Source organism: Corvus cornix, chromosome 28, assembly GCF_000738735.6.
Source record: "Corvus cornix cornix isolate S_Up_H32 chromosome 28, ASM73873v5, whole genome shotgun sequence".
NCBI classification, from domain to species: Eukaryota; Metazoa; Chordata; class Aves; order Passeriformes; family Corvidae; genus Corvus; species Corvus cornix.
The window spans coordinates 2,118,844-2,137,164 of record NC_046356.1 but is presented as its reverse complement, the minus strand read 5'-3'; the positions used below and the strand labels follow the sequence as shown (position 1 = coordinate 2,137,164).

The 18,321-nt window shown below is 49.9% G+C and overlaps 1 protein-coding gene across 5 annotated transcripts in view; it reads right to left on the bottom strand.

Moving 5' to 3' along the window:
* Positions 1-14,286, bottom strand: part of RFX2 (regulatory factor X2) — a 63,254-nt gene extending 48,968 nt beyond the window's left edge. For 3 of the 5 annotated variants that reach the window (XM_039566121.1, XM_039566123.1, XM_039566124.1), the window contains exon 1: positions 14,153-14,241. The gene's annotated coding sequence lies outside the window, so the exon portion shown is untranslated. Of the gene's footprint in view, positions 1-14,152 lie in introns of all 5 variants that reach the window. The other 2 variants (XM_039566125.1, XM_039566119.1) reach the window with 2 other exon arrangements.
* Between the last annotated feature and the right edge of the window lie 4,035 nt (positions 14,287-18,321).

Genomic DNA, 18,321 nt, shown 5'->3' with positions numbered 1-18,321 from the left:
GAGCTGGAGGTATTTATGAGCCAAACGTGTTCCAACAGCTCAAAGCATTTTAGGAAAAGCTTCCAGCAGCTCTGGAGAGCCTCAGACCAGCAGGTAGCCAGGAAAGACTACAGTGCTGCCAATTTTAACAGCAGAATGATTTGTTCTCTTAAAAAACTTAACCTTTCATTGGCTCCTTTATTTACCAAGGAGAGATTTGGGTGGGGAATAGAGGGAAGAGTCTCTTCTGTGCAGCCAGATGGAATTCCAAATCCAGTTAGTTTGGGCAGGGAGCTAAGGGGAAGATGTCAAAATATGTTTTCCATTAACGTAACAGCGGAAAACACGAGTGCTTTCAAATTCTATATACAAACAATTACTGCTCTGCTACCAGAACCTGTGCCAATAGGAGGGATTTTATCACCATAGTTAGTTTAAACCAACAGCAACAGAGTTGTAAGTCAGAAATATGGTATTTTATTCTGAAATATTTGCTTGGGGTGCTACTTAACATCAGACTTCAGTCAAAATAAGCTTTAGTGAATGATATGTTAAATGATCCCATCTGCCTGTTTCAAAGGCAAAAAAACCAAGTAGATTTTGTTAATCCTGAATTTCCAGTTCAACCTTCCAAAAGAGAAGGGACATTTTCTGCTCTTTTTCACCATGTGGTGCTAAAGTGAACGGGGTTGGTGGTACAGGGCAGAGGAGTCCGGCAATCAAGACATTAACAGCAAATTTTAACAATCAGTAGGACATTGATTTTTTTTTAGTGGACAAGTTTTACTTTGCAGATGGAAGGGAGTAAAAAAGAGAGCACCATCATCTTCCCTGCATCTGCACTCAGGTGCTCTTGCAGAAAGCACTCCAGGAGGAATAATGCTCCTTATTCTGCTCTCACAGCTGAGGGGGTTTTGTCTCTCACAATCAGTTTGTGCCAGAAGGGTTGGGTGACTCCCTCCAGGAGTGACACAAAGGTACAGAGGGAGGCTGGGATGACACAATTCAGGAAATGGACTCAAAGGAGCAAGGGTGAGCAGTTTATAGTTCACAGGAGGTGGTGATGCCTCTAGGAAAGAGGCAGTAACAGCTGTGGAGGGAGAGAGGGGGAGAGAGGGGAACGGGGAAGGGGGAAAAGAAGGGAAGGGAAGGGAAGGGAAGGGAAGAGAAAAGAGAAGAGAAGAGAAGAGAAGAGAAGAGAAGAGAAGAGAAGAGAAGAGAAGAGAAGAGAAGAGAAGAGAAGAGAAGAGAAGAGGAGAGGAGAGGAGAGGAGAGGAGAGGAGAGGAGAGGAGAGGAGAGGAGAGGAGAGGAGAGGAAGAGGAGAGGAGAGGAGAGGAGAGGAGAGAGAGGAGAGGAGAGGAGAGGAGAGGAGAGGAGGGAGAGGAGAGGAGAGGAGAGGAGGGAGAGGAAGGAGAGGAGAGGAGAGGAGAGGAGAGGAGAGGAAGGAGAGGAGAAGAGAAGAGAAGAGAAAGAAGAGAAGAGAGAGAGAGAAGAGAAGAGAAGAGAAGAGAAAGAGAGAAGAGAAGAGAAGAGAAGAGAGGAGAGAAGAGAAGAGAAAGGGAAGGAGAGAAGAGAAGAGAAGAGAAGAGAAGAGAGAAAGAGAAGAGAAAGAAAGAAGAGAAGAGAGAGAGAGAAGAGAAGAAAGAAGAGAGAGAAAGAGAAGAGAAGAGAGAGAAGAGAAAGGAGAAGAGAAGAGAAGAGAAGAGAAGAGAAGAGAAGAGAAGAGAAGAGAAGAGAAGAGAAGAGAAGAGAAGAGAAGAGAAGAGAAGAGAAGAGAAGAGAAGAGAAAAGAGAAGAGAAATTTAATCAAGTGGTGTTTGCAGCCTGGCTCTCCAGCCCCACGAGCACCTGCAGTCGTGTGTGCAAGGGCCACAGTTGTGCTTCTGCAGTGGGAAAACAGCCCCAGTTGTCATAAACTCAGAGAATGGCATCCCTAGGGATGATTGGCCCCCCAGCCAGGCTTGCAGCACTCAGTACCCTCCAAGGACTGACACAACTCGCTGTACCCAGCTGGGGGTGGGCAGGGGGGCAGATTTTTAAAGTTAAAATCCTGTGTTATTACATTATTCGACCTTATTTTTGCCCATCTCCTCTAACCAGTCAGCACATGCTCTTGATTTGGGGGGAAATCATTCTTCCAGGGAACAGGCAGTAGCTCAACTCTTACATTAACTCTCTGATGCAGGAAAAATTAGTAAAATTTTTATAAACCCGAGAAAGAAAAAGGTCTAAAAATCACTGCAGAGTGGCCACAGGCTGTCAGTTGTCACCAACTTCCACTTCACTGCTGTGCTAGGCTGGTTATAAACCTGAAGTGTAAAGTGGAAATTCATCCACAGACAATTTACTTCTCCCCAGCAGAATACTGCACGATGTTCTGGCTAATCACATAATTCAATCCTCGTATGTTAAGAAAGCACTCAAAAATCAGGAGAATGCATTCAAAATGTTCACTGTGTGGAACATTTCGTTGCCCAAACATCACAATATAAATTCAAGCACGGAGCTGCCAAAATGAGAAGTTAGCACAGAAATTCCTTCATGACTGACTAAGGAGAGACTCATCACCAAGGTATTAAGTAATTCTTAGGGGAAAGTGAATTAGAATTGCAGTGTATCATGTATTAATTATTTGGTGGCAGTTGAAGAAAAAAGCTTGGGTTTTAAGGACACGAGGTTAGAACACAGCTGGAGGACTTTAACCCGTGATATAAATTGACTTTTTAAATGTGCAAAGAGGGAAATATCCTGAGTTTCACTGGGTCCTGCAAACTGAGCAATATGGAACAACAGAGTTTTCCTCATCTGCAGTTCATTTTTGTTCCAAAATTCCCTTTTTAGAGCATTCTAGCTGTGTGTTCATTTGGATTGTAAAACAGCCTGAAGAGTGATACTGGAGCCACTTCAGCAAAAAATGCCCCAACCACTCTTTTCCCCAAATTTCTCTAATTAAACCCTTTCACCAGGGGTTTGTTGGCTGTTTTCCCTCTCTCAATTTTTTCAGCACCGGAACACAGCTCTGAGCATCATCTCTGCATCTCCACCAGCTCAAGCCCTGCAGGATCTCCACCCCCAGCAAACTGGGGGAGGAAAGTTTTAAAGAGGAAAACAGGAAAATCCTCTGGGTAGAGGCGTTTCCTGGGGGATCACCTTCAGGGAGCAGAAAGAAGCCAGGAGGTCCCTTCCAACCAAACCATTCTGGGATTCTCTAAGTGCCTCTGCACAAAATATTCCAGGAGGGCACAAACAGAAAAATAGTGACACCATCCCCCCAAAAATGGAAGCAGAGCAATAATGACACCACCCCCAAAAAATGTGTGTCTTGTTTTGATCAGTGAGTAAAGCAACAATCACCTGAGGCTTTCAAAGCACTTCACAAATATTAACTCTTATGAGTTTGCCCATCTTAACTTTCTGGCTCTTGGAAAAAAAAAGGCAGGGATTGAATTATTCCCTGATGGAAAATGGAAATGAAAGCACAGAGCAAATAAAGCAGGGTTTCCCAAACAGATCTGAAGTGCCAATGGATGTGGATTGTGGATCAGAAAAAGATGGGACTTGTGAGATCAGTGATTAATTTATGCCTCAGGGCACAGGCCTGAGTGTGGGGAACTCCTGGCACAGGGGAGTCTAAGGTGGCACAGAAACCCCACTGAGGATGGAGTCCAAAGGCAAAGAGGTGCATCAGAAATGTGGAATAAACACCCTTGGAACTGCATTTGATCACAATTCACTCTTGGAAATTCACCCTCTCTCCATGTGTCTGTATACGTGTACATGTATAAAATACAGGTGTACTTTATACATAAGTGAGTATAAACATCTAGAAAATAACTCAAATCCCAGGCACTGATACAGCTGCACCCCCAGGGCCTGCAAACCCAGAGGTTTTCTTGTGACAGACACACCCTCAGATGTTTTGATATGAAAATGTCTCCTTTCAGTCCCCAGCAAAGGAAGTGGTGATTTTGATTTTCACAAAGCCAGAGCCTGCAAGGAACCTGTGGGGCTAAAGAAAAAGCACATTTCCCCACAGGGCAGCAGTCAGGGAGCATGGCAAGGTGGATCATGTTTTTATGACAAATTTCATCCATGAAAATGGGGCAGAAGAGGACAAACTGGTCCACAGAGGGACTCACTCTGCAATCCACTCCCTGGCTCGGCTGGAATCACAGAATCATGGAATGGTTTGGATTGGAAAGGACCTTGGAGACCATCTGGCCATGCGCAGGGACACCTCCCACTGTCCCAGGCTGCTCCAAGCCCCAATGTCCAGCCTGGCCTTGGGCACTGCCAGGGATCCAGGGGCAGCCCCAGCTGCTCTGGGCACCCTGTGCCAGGGCCTGCCCACCCTCCCAGGGAACAATTCCTGCCCAATCTCCCATCCAGCCCTGCCCTCAGGCACTGGGAAGCCATTCCCTGGGTCCTGGCCCTCCATGCCTTGTCCCCAGTCCCTCTGCAGCTCTCCTGGAGCCCCTTTAGGCCCTGCAAGGGGCTCGGAGCTCTCCCTGGAGCCTTCTCCTCTCCAGGTGAGCACCCCCAGCTCTCCCAGCCTGGCTCCAGAGCAGAGGGGCTCCAGCCCTGCGAGCATCCCGGTGGCTCCAGCAGGTCCCTGTCCATGGGGTTTTTCCCTAATTAACAGGGTTATGTAACTCAAAGAGCCCCGAGGTTCCTCACTCCAAGGGCTCTTCCCTAGCAACCCCCGGCTGTGGCTACAGCCCATCCCAACAGCCCGGGGTGACGCAGCTGCGCTGGAATGTCCTGGATGGGGATTGCAGGGGAGGTTTCTGTGACTGTGACGGATGAAACGAGCTGACGGCACAGGATAATTAAATAATTAACCCCCGTCCTCGCCGTGAGACGATCTTTGCTCTGCCTCTCCCATGAAACCTCCCAGAGTACCTCCCAGACCCAACCCCATCCAGGATAACAGATTTTCTGGATAATTTTGGGGTTCCTGGCACTGGACACAAGTCAAAAAATTATGGTTTTTAACTAATATTCGATAATGAGACCAAAATAAAGCTATTTCTATTTAAGTGCCTCTACCTCACTTTATCAGTTTATAAGTTTTATACTTTATCAGTTTTGTAATCACTTGATAAGATTAAATAATGAACTGAGTCCAAATTTCAAGAGCCAGGTGTAAACCTCTGGGAACACAGAGTTTACTGCTTGTTACAAAAACAATTACTGCACTTTTTACCTAAAAACAAGTTGAGGTTTTGTGAGGGGGTTTTTGTGTGGGGGATGTTTTGGGGTTTTTTGTTTGTTTTGAGGTTGTTTTGTTAAGTTGTTTTTTAAAGATTTTTACATTCTGGGCAGCGTCTACACTGGGAGGAATGAAAGTGTAGAAAACAGCAGTGGTAAGAATCAAAAAAGCACTTTTGCTGCTCCAGTACAATTCAAAACAAGAATTATCTGGTTTACAACTCCTCACCTTCTACAACTAACTCTGATGGCAGCAGCACACAAGACAATACTCTAAAACTTAAATAAGTCCATTTATTAGCACAAAAAGCAGCAGTTCTACCCTTCTGAGTGCTTCCTGCAGGGAATATTCATAGAGTCATTAAATCCCAGGATGGTTTGGGTGGGAAGGACCTTAAATCCCATCCCATGTGCAGAGACACCTCCCACTGTCCCAGGCTGCTCCAAGCCCCAATGCCCAGCCTGGCCTTGGGCACTACCAGGGATCCAGGGGCAGCCACAGCTGCTCTGGGGCACCCTGTGCCAGTCATGATCTTATGGAAACTCCCAGATTTTCCCATAAATACTATTCCAATAGGAAAACATGGACCCCAACAGATCTATAAAGCTACACCAGGAGCAGCAACAACTTTGCTCTTGCAAGCCCAGCTGAGGTCACAGCAGTGCAGGTCAGTGTGACAGAGGAGGTGCCTAAAATATGGGGGTGAACTTTGCATTTCTGGTTTGAGGGGAGGTGATTCATATAGAAAAATCTTCCTTCTGAGTGCAAGGAGCTGAGGGGGCTGGGCAGCCTGCAGGCAAGGCCCAGGTTCTTCAAGGGGCTTGAAGAAATCTTCTGTGGAGGCTATTTCACCTTCCTGGCAGGTGGAAGTCTTCTAACAATGGTGCACATCTGTCACATTAAGGAGAATAAATATTTGCTAGGAAGAAGGAAGCTCTGAAGACCAGCTTGGTGACCAGGAGCCATTATTTCTCTTATTATTTGTACCTATTAAAGAAAAATTTCCTCCCATGATTGGTCATTTAAGGTCATGAATATTTGAAAAGATCTGCATTTCATCTCCTTTGGGGGGAAGGGTGGGGGCTTGAACAGCACAAGAAATTGTTTAAATGCGAGGACTGAGGATAAATGAGACAGAACCAGTTCATGTGCACTTAATCCCATCTCCCCCCACATTTCACAGCCCTGAGGTGGATTTTGAGTTGTTTTTTTAGACGGGACCATCCCAGACAGCTCAGGGGAGGAGGAGAAAGATAGCTTTGCACAGAGCAGCGAGGTGACAGCGCTGACAAGTGCACCTCCAGCACTGGGCTTATCTCAGCCAGCTTCCTCCCACCTTATCAGAGGCTCTGCACAACCTCCCGTTACTGCTCAAACAAGAGCACAGCCTGGGTAACAGAAAACATGAGACTGTTGGTCAGAAAGGCCCCAGAGCTGGCTGAGCTCACTGGAATATCCAGCTCTGTGCAGGATCCGTCCTCGTTTCCATGCCTTGTTTCCCATGAGCTGCACAGAGAAGGGCCATTGTCCACCTCACCACACATCTCCAGGTGCCTCCTGCTCCCCTGCTCCAGCCTGGGCTCACAGAACCCCAGGATATCCTGAGCTGGAAGGGACCCTCAGGGATCATCAGTGCAGCCCCTGGCCCTGCCCAGACACCCCAACAACCCCAGCCTGGGCATCCCTGAGAGCGCTGTCCAAACGCTCCTGCAGCTCTGGCAGCCTCGGGGCCGGGCACATTCCCTGGGGAGCCTGGGCAGTGCCCAGCAGCCTCGGGGGAAGAACCTTTCCCTGAGCTCCATGCCCAGCCCTGACCCAGCTCCAGCCGTTCCCTGGGCTCCTGTCCCTGTCCCAGAGCAGAGCTCAGCCCCTGCCCCTCCGCCTCCCCTCGGGAGGAGCTGCAGCCCCCAGGAGCCTCCCTCAGTCTCCTCTGCTGCAGCTGAACGAGCCAAGTGCCCTCAGCCGCTCCTCAGACCCTTCCCCATGTTTGCATCCCTGCAGGGCTGAGCAGGCTGGAAGGTTTGGCAGCAGTGAGGAACAGGCTCAGGAAGGACATGCTGCTCTCTCCACACTTCCCAGCAAAGCCCTGCCTTGTCCAGGTGGAGACACAGTTCTGTCCTGGACACTGGAGACACTGGTGACACCCTGTCCCACCGTGGTCAGGAGGTGATGGAGAGAGAAATGCCACTTGCACTCGGAGTTCCTGTGCCTTGTTAAGCAGCCTCCGTTCATACACCAAGTAAACAATAATTAATAAATCATCTAATTGTGGAACTGTCCATTACCAGCCAGTAACTGAACCCATCAGGACTAAGCCAACCCATACATCATCAAGCATCAGCTCAGCTCAGGATCAGATCTTGGAGGAAGCCAAGCAGGAAACAGAAAAAGAATCCCAGAATGGTTTGGGTTGGAAAGGACTTTAAAGCTCATCCTGTTCTACCTCCTGCCACCTTCCACCAGACCAGGTTGCTCCAAGCCCCATCCAGCCTGGCCTGGAGCACTTCCAGGAGGCCACAGCTTCTCTGGGCAACCTGTGCCATGGCCTCACCACCCACACAGGGAACAATTCCTTCCTGATACCTCATCTAAACCTCCTCTCTTTCAGTTTAAAACCATTCCCTTTCACATGAGTTGATGTTCCAGTCCATCAACACCTAAAGCCTGGGAAATCCTCTGTGCAAAAGCCATCCCCAGATGCTCAGGACCATTCCAGAAGACACTCGTCCATCATAAATAACCTTCCAAAATGAGGGAAACACAATAACTTCCACCAGCATTGCACTGAGGCCATCACTGTGTTGCTGTGTAGCACTGCTGGATGTCTCTATATGATAATAATAAAAATTCAGTGCTCTGTGCCCTGGTTCCTCTAATTACGGTCTTAGAGGAAAAAAAAATCCTTGTCAGGTGTCCCACTCTGTCCCTGCTCAGCTGCACAAGGGCAAGGGCAGTGCAGGGGTTTTACCTGTCAGTGTGAGGCTGCTTTATCTAAAGCCTCCAGGACTCCCAGACACCAGAAGAACGAGAATAACTGATATAATTCCCTGGGCAGGGTGAATGTTTAATCAGCTGTGTGTTAAGCCAGAAATTCTCCAGAACAGTTCCAGGGTTGTCATGGTGGCAATGGGATCTTAAGCTGATACTAAGGAACAGTCTGACAATGACTAACCAGGTGGTGGTTAAGGAAATCGTAATTCTGCTGAGGTTGTTTGCCTGTAATCATCCCACCCCCGCCTTTTCCCTTCTCTCCTCTTCCCCTGATGTTTCTTGTCAGTCTTAACTCCTGACACCTCCAGAAGAGGCATCCTTAATTATGGGCTCCATTCAGCAGGACCCTTTGCCTCGTGTTAACCTCAAAGAACCACCAGCCACGTAATCCCAGAGAAATTCCTGAATTACTGCTGCCTCCCCACACAGACTCAGCATTGGCTTCATCCTCGTGCTTCCAAACGAGTGGGGCACTTCCAAAACTCAGCCATGGAGGCAGAACCATCTCTCTTCACACCCGGATTCACTGCTGATGTGTGGAGTCCACAAGGATTCCCTCAGCCCCAGCACAGCTACAAACGGGATGTTTATGAGTTTGGAGCATGGGTTCAGCTCCTGATGGGAAAGGGAAAATGTGCACAGGAGAGAAATAAATCCAGCCAGGATCCTCTTCTCTGGAAGGGATGGGGAATATATAATTTTATGTGCAAACATAGAATCACGGAATGGTTTGAGTTGGAAGAGACCTTAAAGCTCATCTTGTTCCACCCCATGCCATGGCAGGGTCACCTTCCACTACTCCAACTTCCTCCAAGCCCTATCCAACCTGGCCTTGGACACTTCCAGGAATGAGGCAGCCTCATCTTCTCTGGAAAACCTGTGGCTCACCCTCCTGACAGTGAAGAATTTCTTCAGTTATCAAACCTAAATTTCCCCTCTTTCAGTTTGAACCCATTCCCCTTTGTCCTGCCACTCCAGCTCCTGATTCAGAGATGCTGCTACATGGTGCCATCCCCTGAACCTCTTCCCTCTGCTTTGTTCCTGCTCATGTTCCACATTTCCTTTGCCAGGATAAGGCTTTGTAAGGATTAGAGACGCCCTGAAGAAGTCAGAGCATGGAGTCACCCTGCCAGGGGAGATGGGGGCGTGTCTCAAGCTGCTCCTCCTCAGAACCTGCACACAGGTACCTGCTGGTGTTTGTCCTCACGCACATCCAGACATTCTGTACATGAAGCCAAAGAAAAACCCCCTCACCCAGGAAAAAAAATGATTTGTGGAACCTGGATGGTGAATATGCAGTGAGCTAAATGCAGCATCAGGGAGGAATATCTCTGCAGTCAATATTACTTCAATTACTTCTGTCAGCTTCTTGCTAGAGACACTGAGGATTTCTTTCAGACTTGGGACAAGAAAACAAAGCACCTGATTTTTGTTTGCATATTCTTTATATAAAAGTCATTATTGGTGCAGCATTCTGTGACCTGTTCCTTTGACTGCAGTGTTCAGTCATCAACCTCTTGCGAAGCTTCCTCCCACGACACATTTGTACAATGCCGAGACTTCTCTGGCATTTATGAAGCCCAGAAAAACAAATTCTTAATAGAAATCTAAGTCAGGAAAAAAGCAAACTTAAGAACTGCCTTTAAATGACTTTTCAAATGCCTTCACCTGGGATTTCTACAGCTCTTCACTCCTGTGGAACATCGGGAAATACCCAAGGGAATGACACGAGGCTGTGTCAGGGGAGGTGTGGGATGGATCTCAGGGAAAGGTTCTTCTGTGATTTTATGACCAGATCAACAAACCAAAACAGTTTCTAAAGTTCTGTTTGGGAAACTCTGTGCTTCTGTTGCAATTTCAAATACACCTTGTAACTTTATTGCTGGGTAGACACTGCCTAACGCCTGCAGTGACATAAGTGAGCAGGAATACTGTGGGAAGAGGAAGATTTTCTCACTCACTGACATGAAATCACATGTCTAGACATAACTGCGTATTGTTTTAACAACTCAATTAGCTGAATTAACAACACTTAAACTTCTCCAGAAATCGCCATCTCTCATAAAACATCACCCAAAGCTGAAAGTAAGTTTGTTTTTTTTCTCCTTTCCCCCCCTACCTGGAAACATTTTGTGCATTAATGTGTCCTGAAATAATTTCTGAAATGTGAACATTGCCATCTCTCATAAAACATCACCCAAAAGTGAAGGTGGATTTGTTTTTTCTGCTTTCCCCCCGCACGAAAATAATTTGTGTATTAATCTGACCCTGAAATAATTTCCTCTGTGCTTTGTGGGCTAAGAAAAGTGACTCTAGAAGTGCCCTCTACAAAAGGATTCCTCCTTGCTCAGGGAGCTCAGGTTTGTGCTGAAGGAAGGTTTTGTCATTTATTTATGAATTTATGGATAATTAGTGCATAAGCCACATTCCTCTTTGCTCAGTGCGTTAAGGGGTCCATGGTTTGTGTTGAAGGAAGGTTTTGTCATCTATTTATGTATTTATGGAGAATTGCCCCATAAGCTGCTCGGACAGACACATCCCGACGTGGGAAAGCCGGCACGTTCCCAGACAATAAACTGGATTTGTGAGTGTTTGAACAAAGGAATAAAGACCTGCCAGTCCAAAGAAGACAAAACAACACGTCTGAAAGCGCAGATGACAGACAGAAACCTTCCCTGCGTGTCAAATATCGGCAATGCAATCCTGGATCCCGATGGATCCCAATCCCTGAGTCCGGGCGAGCCCTGGCACGCTGGGCTCCCGCTGGCCGGGATCCAGCCCTGCACTGTGCTGGCATTTGTTCCGAGGGAGGCAGGGAGAGGAGGGAGAGCTTGGGTTAAATATAACTCGGTAGCCTCCAGCAGAAACTCCGGCGGAGGAGCCGAGCGGGCGGGATCCGCCTGTTGAATCAGCAGCGCGCTCGGACTCCGCTTTTAGCTCGGGAAGGGCTAAAAGTGAGCGGGGGAAATGGGCTGGAATACGCGAAAGCAGCTCTGTTTATGGGCCTGTATCAGCAGGGAAAACATGTTGTGATTAAACGTGGCAGCTGTCGGTGCTCCGAGGTGTTACAAGCAGGGGACTATTTAAAGACAATGACTGGCGCCGTCTATTCTGCCGCGATGGAGCCGCGTTTGTGGCAGCCCCGAAGTTGTTTTGTGGCAGAAAGTGACTTTTAGTGGCAGGGAATACCCTCAGTTGGAGCATTTCCACCAAAAAGCCAGGACACACGACGTCATCAGAGACACTGGCTGCTCAATGATCACAGAAGAACAGGTTGGGTTGGAAGGGAGCTGAAATCCCACCTCGTTCCACCCCCTGCCAAGGGCAAGGACACCTTCCACTATGCCAGCTTGCTCCAAGCCCTGTCCAACCTGGCCTTGGACACTGCCAGGGATGGGTCTGATTGTGTTTGCACACACAAAAGAACACAGAAAGTGAAATTCTGATGTACCTTCACATACCTAATACACGATTTAACAGCGACTCTCTCTAGACCACACTCAGCCTTCTTGGGATGGGTGACCCCAAACTTCCCTCCCAGCCTGGCTGTAGGGGCTCAGCGTGGTGCCAAGTCCCTTGATGAAGGAGGGGCCTCCATTTATGGGCCAAATCTGCAAATTCATATGGCAATCCTACAGCTTTACAAAGCAATCCTACAAATTTATATGGCAATCCTACAAAACACTCTAAGAGTGCAAATCTGATGCTAAAGGAGAACAAACTGCTGCTGGCCACGGCCCCAGTGTGCTGCCTGCAGGTCTCACCCCCTCTCCAGGTGCTCTGGATTTCCCACTGGCTCGAACCCTTCCCCAGGAACAGAGCTGGCACACAGGGCCCCAGCACAGGGACACGCTCCTGTGAGAGGAATTCATGAGATGCAAATGGCCCAGCAGGGAGATGCAAAGCAGGGACTGTCTGTGGGAGTCCCCGGTGGCTGCGAGGGACCTGGCTCTGGCTTTCCTCGGTGGCAGTGGATGCTCCTATCCCCATCCCCAAAGCACACTGGGATCATTCCTGTTTTGCAGGAAGCAAGCAGGGACAAAGAAATTCCAGCTGTCAATCCCTTCTGTCTGCGCTTTCAGCCTTCAGGCCAAGATCCTGTTGTTACCTGAGAACCCAGATGCCGATTAAAAAGATGAGCAGTTCCAAACCTCACAGTTACAGGAAAAGCTTTGAGAACACCAACTCCAATGGCTTAAAACAAACCCCCAGAGCCTACCCACAGCTGTGTAACCCCAAGGCAAATGCAGCACACCTCACAGAATTCCAATACATCTCCCATCCCTCAGGACAGTGACACTGAGAGGTAAAGACCCAGCTGGATGGTTTTTTTTAAAAACCTGAACTAAGATTTTCACGTATCCAGCACCCCACAGGACGGTCTTACAAAGTCCTACATGGTCCTGCCTTTGGGGTTTTGCCTCACCTGACTCCAGCCACCCAGAAATCAAACTCTGTTCATCCTAAACTCTCTCAGCAGACACAGAGGTTGATTCAACCCATCTTGAACCGAGGTAACCATGAAAGAGCCTCCCAAAATGCCTCCCCTTCCACAGACTGCCTTCTACTAAACGTGGCACTTTAAAATAAAACCTGAGACTGAACTGATCCTAAACTGACTGAAGCAAACTCACATCGAAAAGTGAAACAGCAGAAGCAGAGAGGGAAGCCCAGGAGCTTAAGGTCGGTATTTTAAGACTGACTTTTTTTTTTTTCTTTTTTTCTAAGCCAGACGTTACTCTCCATTCTCAAACGATTTGTAACCAAGATAGAGTTGAAAAGTTTGGGCAGAAGAAGATGAAAAAAGCCTCGACTAAATGATTCTGAAGCTGAGCTCTCAGTTTAACCTAGCAGTTAAAGCCTCAGTTTAAGGACATTCTAAATGCAAAAAGGTAAAGTAGATTTAACAGTATTTAAAAAAAATATTATTTATTCTGCTCTTTAACTAGTAAGCCTCGCCTCTTTCAATAGCAAAGCCAAAATAAAGGCTTCAGAGTGCTGTCTAAATAAAAAGAATGGAAAGATTTAATCAGGCAGCAGGAACTCACGCTTGAAACAGGCACGTCCACAAAATCCCACTCTAGCAGGAGATGAATCTTGTTTCACAACACACTTTATTCAAAACAAACAGGAGAAACCGCGTCAAGAACAGGCGGCAGATGCTTGCAAATAGGTCTCGCTGCGATTTTCCCTCGTTTCTAAGACCGACACGAAAGCGAACGCCGGGATCTCCCAGCTCTGGCAAACTCCAGGGATGAGCTGGAGTTGAAACCACCTCCCTCCACCCCTAAAGAGGAGGAGGAGCGCTCGGGGGGGGACGGGGACAGCAGGGAAAGAGGGACGGAGGACAGCACGGGGAGGAGGACGGGGACAGCACAGAGAGAGGGAGAGCACGGAGAGGGGCACGCGGACGGTACGGAGGGGTGCCGGCTCCGAACCCAGCGGAGCCGCTGCCCTGTGCCCCCTCCCGACCCTGGCCGGACACTTTGGGGCTCTCACCGCCCCCGGAGCCGGGTGGGACCCCCCGGCAGAGCCGCGTCCCTGCCGCCCGCGGAGCCGGGAGCGCGGCGTTCCGGGAAGCCCCGCGCCGGGAACGGCGGAGCCGCGGGGGCCGCGCCGCCCCCGCCGGCCGGGCGGTGTCGGTTCCCGTGCCCGGGCGGGGCCGCGCTGCGGGCGGTGCCCCGGGGCAGCGGCACCGGCCCGGGGAGGGGGAAACCCGGGGCGGTTCGGCGGTGCCGCCTCCGCCGCTCCCCCGCTCCCAACTTTCCGGGGGCGGCGCGACCGGCGCCCCCCGCCGCGGCGCGCAGCGGGACCGCGGATCCCGCGCCGGGACAAGCGGGGTCCGCGCTGCCGGCCCGCACCGCACCGGCCCCGCGGAGGACGCGGAGACCGCGCACACATCCCCTGCACCCCCCCCCCCCCCCGCCCGCGGTCCTACATCCAGCCCGTCATGGGGCGGCCCCGCTCACCTGCCGTCCCCGCCGGGTGCCGCGGGCTGCGCTGGGCTCCGGCCGCCGGGGCCGCGCGTTGCCGCCGTTGGCAAGTAACAGTCTCCAGGGCTACGGTCACTATGGCGCCGGGCGCCGGGTCTCGAGGCAACTGTTGCTACCCCGGCCCCGCGCGTCACCGCCCAGCCCCGCCCCTCAGGGGGCGGGCCCAGCGCTTCTCCGCTGCCCATTGGTGAAGCGCCTGTCCGTCATTTGGTGGGGCGGGACGCGGGGCGGGAGGACCAATGGCGTGGCGGAGGGGGCGTGGCCATCAGTTGGCGCGCGGTTTGGCGCCTCGGCGCGGGGCGGGGCGGGCGCGTGACGCGCGCGCGTGCGCGCGCGCGGTGGGGGGGGGGGAGAGGGGGAGGCGGGGCCAGCTCGAGCGGCTCGATGATTTCACCTCAATAAATCAATAAAAAACCCAGAAAGTTGATTTTCCCGCTGTTAAACATTACCGAGTGGCGGGCTGGCGGTTTCTCCCGTTGCCGCTGTTTTTTTTTTTTTTAAATGACATCAAGCCGTTGTCGTGGCGACGGGGCGTGACGTCACTGACAACAACGCATGGGGGCGGGTGGGGAGAGGGGGATTTGGGGCGGATTGGGGGGAATATCGGTGAATTGCAGCGTTCCGCCTCCGGGCCCGGCCCCTCCCGTCCTGGATCGCGGCCCCGGCAGCGCCCGGAGCTCGGGGGGACGCGGTGAGTGAGGGGAGAGGCTGCAGCAGCGCCCTGTGACATCAAATCGCCACCCAGGGACAAACGGACCGAGCCCCGTGCTGGGGCTGCGACAGAAGGACGTGGAGCTGCTGGAGAAAGTCCAGAGAAAGCCACGGGAATGCTCGCAGGGCTGGAGCCCCTCTGCTCTGGAGCCAGGCTGGGAGAGCTGGGGGTGCTCACCTGGAGAGGAGAAGGCTCCAGGGAGAGCTCCGAGCCCCTTGCAGGGCCTAAAGGGGCTCCAGGAGAGCTGCAGAGGGACTGGGGACAAGGCATGGAGGGCCAAGAGCCAGGGAATGGCTTCCCACTGCCAGAGGGATGGGATCTTGGGAAGGAATTGTTCCCTGGGAGGGTGGGCAGGCCCTGGGATGGAATTCCCAGAGCAGCTGGGGCTGCCCCTGGATCCCTGGCAGTGCCCAAGGCCAGGCTGGATGGTCCTCTGCTGCCCACATCCTGTCCTGTTTTATTTTGTCAGTGAAACCCAACCCAGGCTCTAGGTCGCTCTCATAGTTTTTGAATGCAGGTGCTGCCAAGGAAAGCAGCATTTTTTACAAAGCTTTACGAAATATCTCTGTTTGTGGGGGTTTTATGGGTTTTCCCCCACAGTTAAACTCAGCAGAATCACCACCAATTGCTCTGAAAAATCCCCATCAGGAATTTCACGATTTCCAGGATCACCTTCCTGACATGCAATAAAAAAAAGCTTTTATGATGTATTTTTTCTGCAACGTTTTCTGAAAAGTATGTCCCAGCCTCAGCCAAGGAAGCGTGTGGAATTTGTACCCATGGAGACTCCAATAACACAGCTCACTCCAAACACCACAGGATTATTACTTTTCTTACCTAACACTTCGGGAAAGGAGTTACTGGGAAAGGAAGTGACTGAGCAAGGCAATATAAATGGGAGGCACTGGTTGGCATGTGGTCCATCTGCTGATTTGGGGTTGCTGTTCCTGCTTTTGAGAGATTATCCCGAGAATTACACTGAAGAATTCATGGTGTTGTGTGTCTGACCACCACAGACACACGAGAAGCCCCAAAGAGAAATAACTTGCTTTTTTAATGGCTTGTAGATGCTTAAGCCATGGTTATTTAAAAAGAACAGCTTTTAGGTGAGGGGAAACATACAGTAAAATAGAAAACAGAGATGGAATTGTTGTTGAGAAGCCATCTAGTACCTATAAACATCCACCTTTACTCCTGGAAACTGAGGCCAGATGAATAGATTTGCCTTAAAACCTCCTGATGTGTTTGAAGGTTGCTCTCATTCCTTCCCTCAATCTCTTGTTTTACAAATGAAGCAATCCTTTGGTTTTCCTGCTGGAAAAATCCAGGCCTTTCCCCAAAACCACGCAATAAACAGCTATTTTTTTTATCCTGTGGTCACTTACTCCTGCTTGAGCACCGTGCATTGGGTTCAGCCACACTGAATTGCAGCATGCTGATTTTGAATTATCACTCAAATTTACCTAGAGCTGAATGAAATTCCTCAGTCCTCTCCCCTTTAGTATCACCTCCAACGTGTTGTTGCAGCTCTGTTACCACTTCAATTTTTAGGTCACAATTCCCCACTGAGCAGCGCCTGTTCCTCTGGAAAAGAAATGTAAAACACATTTGGACGTGCTCCTGTTCTTCCCAGAGCGCCGATTATTGTGTGAAACCCAAAGCACAGGTGACAACAACATCCTGAAATTCCCACGATCACAGAGCCATCAAGGCTGGCAAAGCCCTCTGAGATCATCAAATCCAACCAGCAACCCAGCACTGCCAAGGCCACCATCAACCCTGTCCCCAAGTGCCACAGCCACGTATTTTTGAACACTTGAAAATTCTCGGTGATGCCCAGCACACCTCGGAGAGAGCCCTGCAGCCGCTGGGAGCCAGGCAGTTCCCTGCTGGGATCCCAGGGAATCACCACAGCGCTGTTATTTTTAATTAGGGACCTGTCTGCCACCTCTTGTGCTAAACTGATCACGGGCAGTAAGTTTTTCCTTGTTCCTTCCAGCCTGTTCATGAGCCAGATCTCACTCCTCTCATGCAGTACCGGGGTCTGGGGGAAGGAGATTCGTTTTAAAAAGTTGTTGGTAAAGAAAGAGAGGTTTGATTTTTCTCTTCTCTTTTCTCTCAGAGGAGCAGTTTGCTGCAGCTGTCTCTGCTACCCACAGGAGGGCAAACTTTCCTCAAAGCAAACTGGAATTCAGCTCAAACCCAATCCCGCCCAGAGATCTAATTGATTGACTTGATTTCACTAAAGGGACGTTTTGACAGAAAAAGAGTATTTTGATGAAAGCAAATTCCTTGTAAAGGTAGTGGGATCCTTCGAAATCTTGTGTTTATCCATGAAAAATAGTATTGTTTTGGGTACTGGAAATGAAACCTTAACTGAAACTATTCCTTTGAATTGTTTCCTGAGTGAAAAAAATCCCCAGAGGACTGAAACAAAAAAACCCTAAAGATTTGCCTTTGGGATTTTTGCTTAAAGAAAAAGTTTGCTTGTTTTAAACGGGAGAATCCCTATTCCTACACAGGTACCAACCCACTGAGCACTTTCCTACCTGGCAGATTTCTGTGCCAGCTCCCCCCCATCCCTGGAGGTGATTCTGGGATTCTGGGATTCTCTCCATGCTGTGTTTTACTGCTGGGTGAGCTCAGTGCAGAACATTTGGAGCCGGAACTGGAGCCTCTCTGTGTCCCCTGTCCCACAGGATCAACAGCACCATCCCATGCGAGTTATGAGGATCATCTCACCTGTGATAGTGGATTTTCCCTTCAATACACCAGCAATAAAATTAAACCTCACCATCATTTCATTCACGATCATTTCAAGTTGTGGTGCACGTGGGAGATGTCCTGGTTTTGTAAGCAGGGATGCACTTTGGAACAGATTAAATCTCCATCCCAGCTATTTCCAATGAAACTCCAGTGGGACTGGTGCAAGCTGCAGCTTTTCCTTCAGGGAGCTGCCACATCCCATGGGTTGATAACCCTGGATGAGATCCTGCTCCAAGCACCGCGCCAGGGCTGCGTTTTCTGCATCACAAACTCGCTGCTGGTCAGACAGCAACATTCTTCAGTGCTTTTGGCTGGGCTTGAATGGAGAAATCTGTTGAGTGTGGCTGTGCCAAGGCCGCGCTGGAATTCCCCAGTGGCACCGTACCCTGTCGTGCCCTGCCCACGCGTCTCTCCAGCAGGAAAATGAATTCCAGGCTGTTACAGGGTGCTCTGTCCTGTCCTGGCAGTGGCCCAGAGCATTGTTTTCCTCCAACCTGGAAGCAAACAGGTGAGTGCTGAAGGTGGGAGAAACAAGAAAGGGTGTTCAGCCCTTCCCGTGCTCTTTTTCCTGCCTCACTTGGGTTGTATCCCGACAATCCCTGGCAGAGGCTTCCCTGCACAACGTGGGATTTGGAAAGGTTGCTCTTCTCAACCTCACATCTTCCCC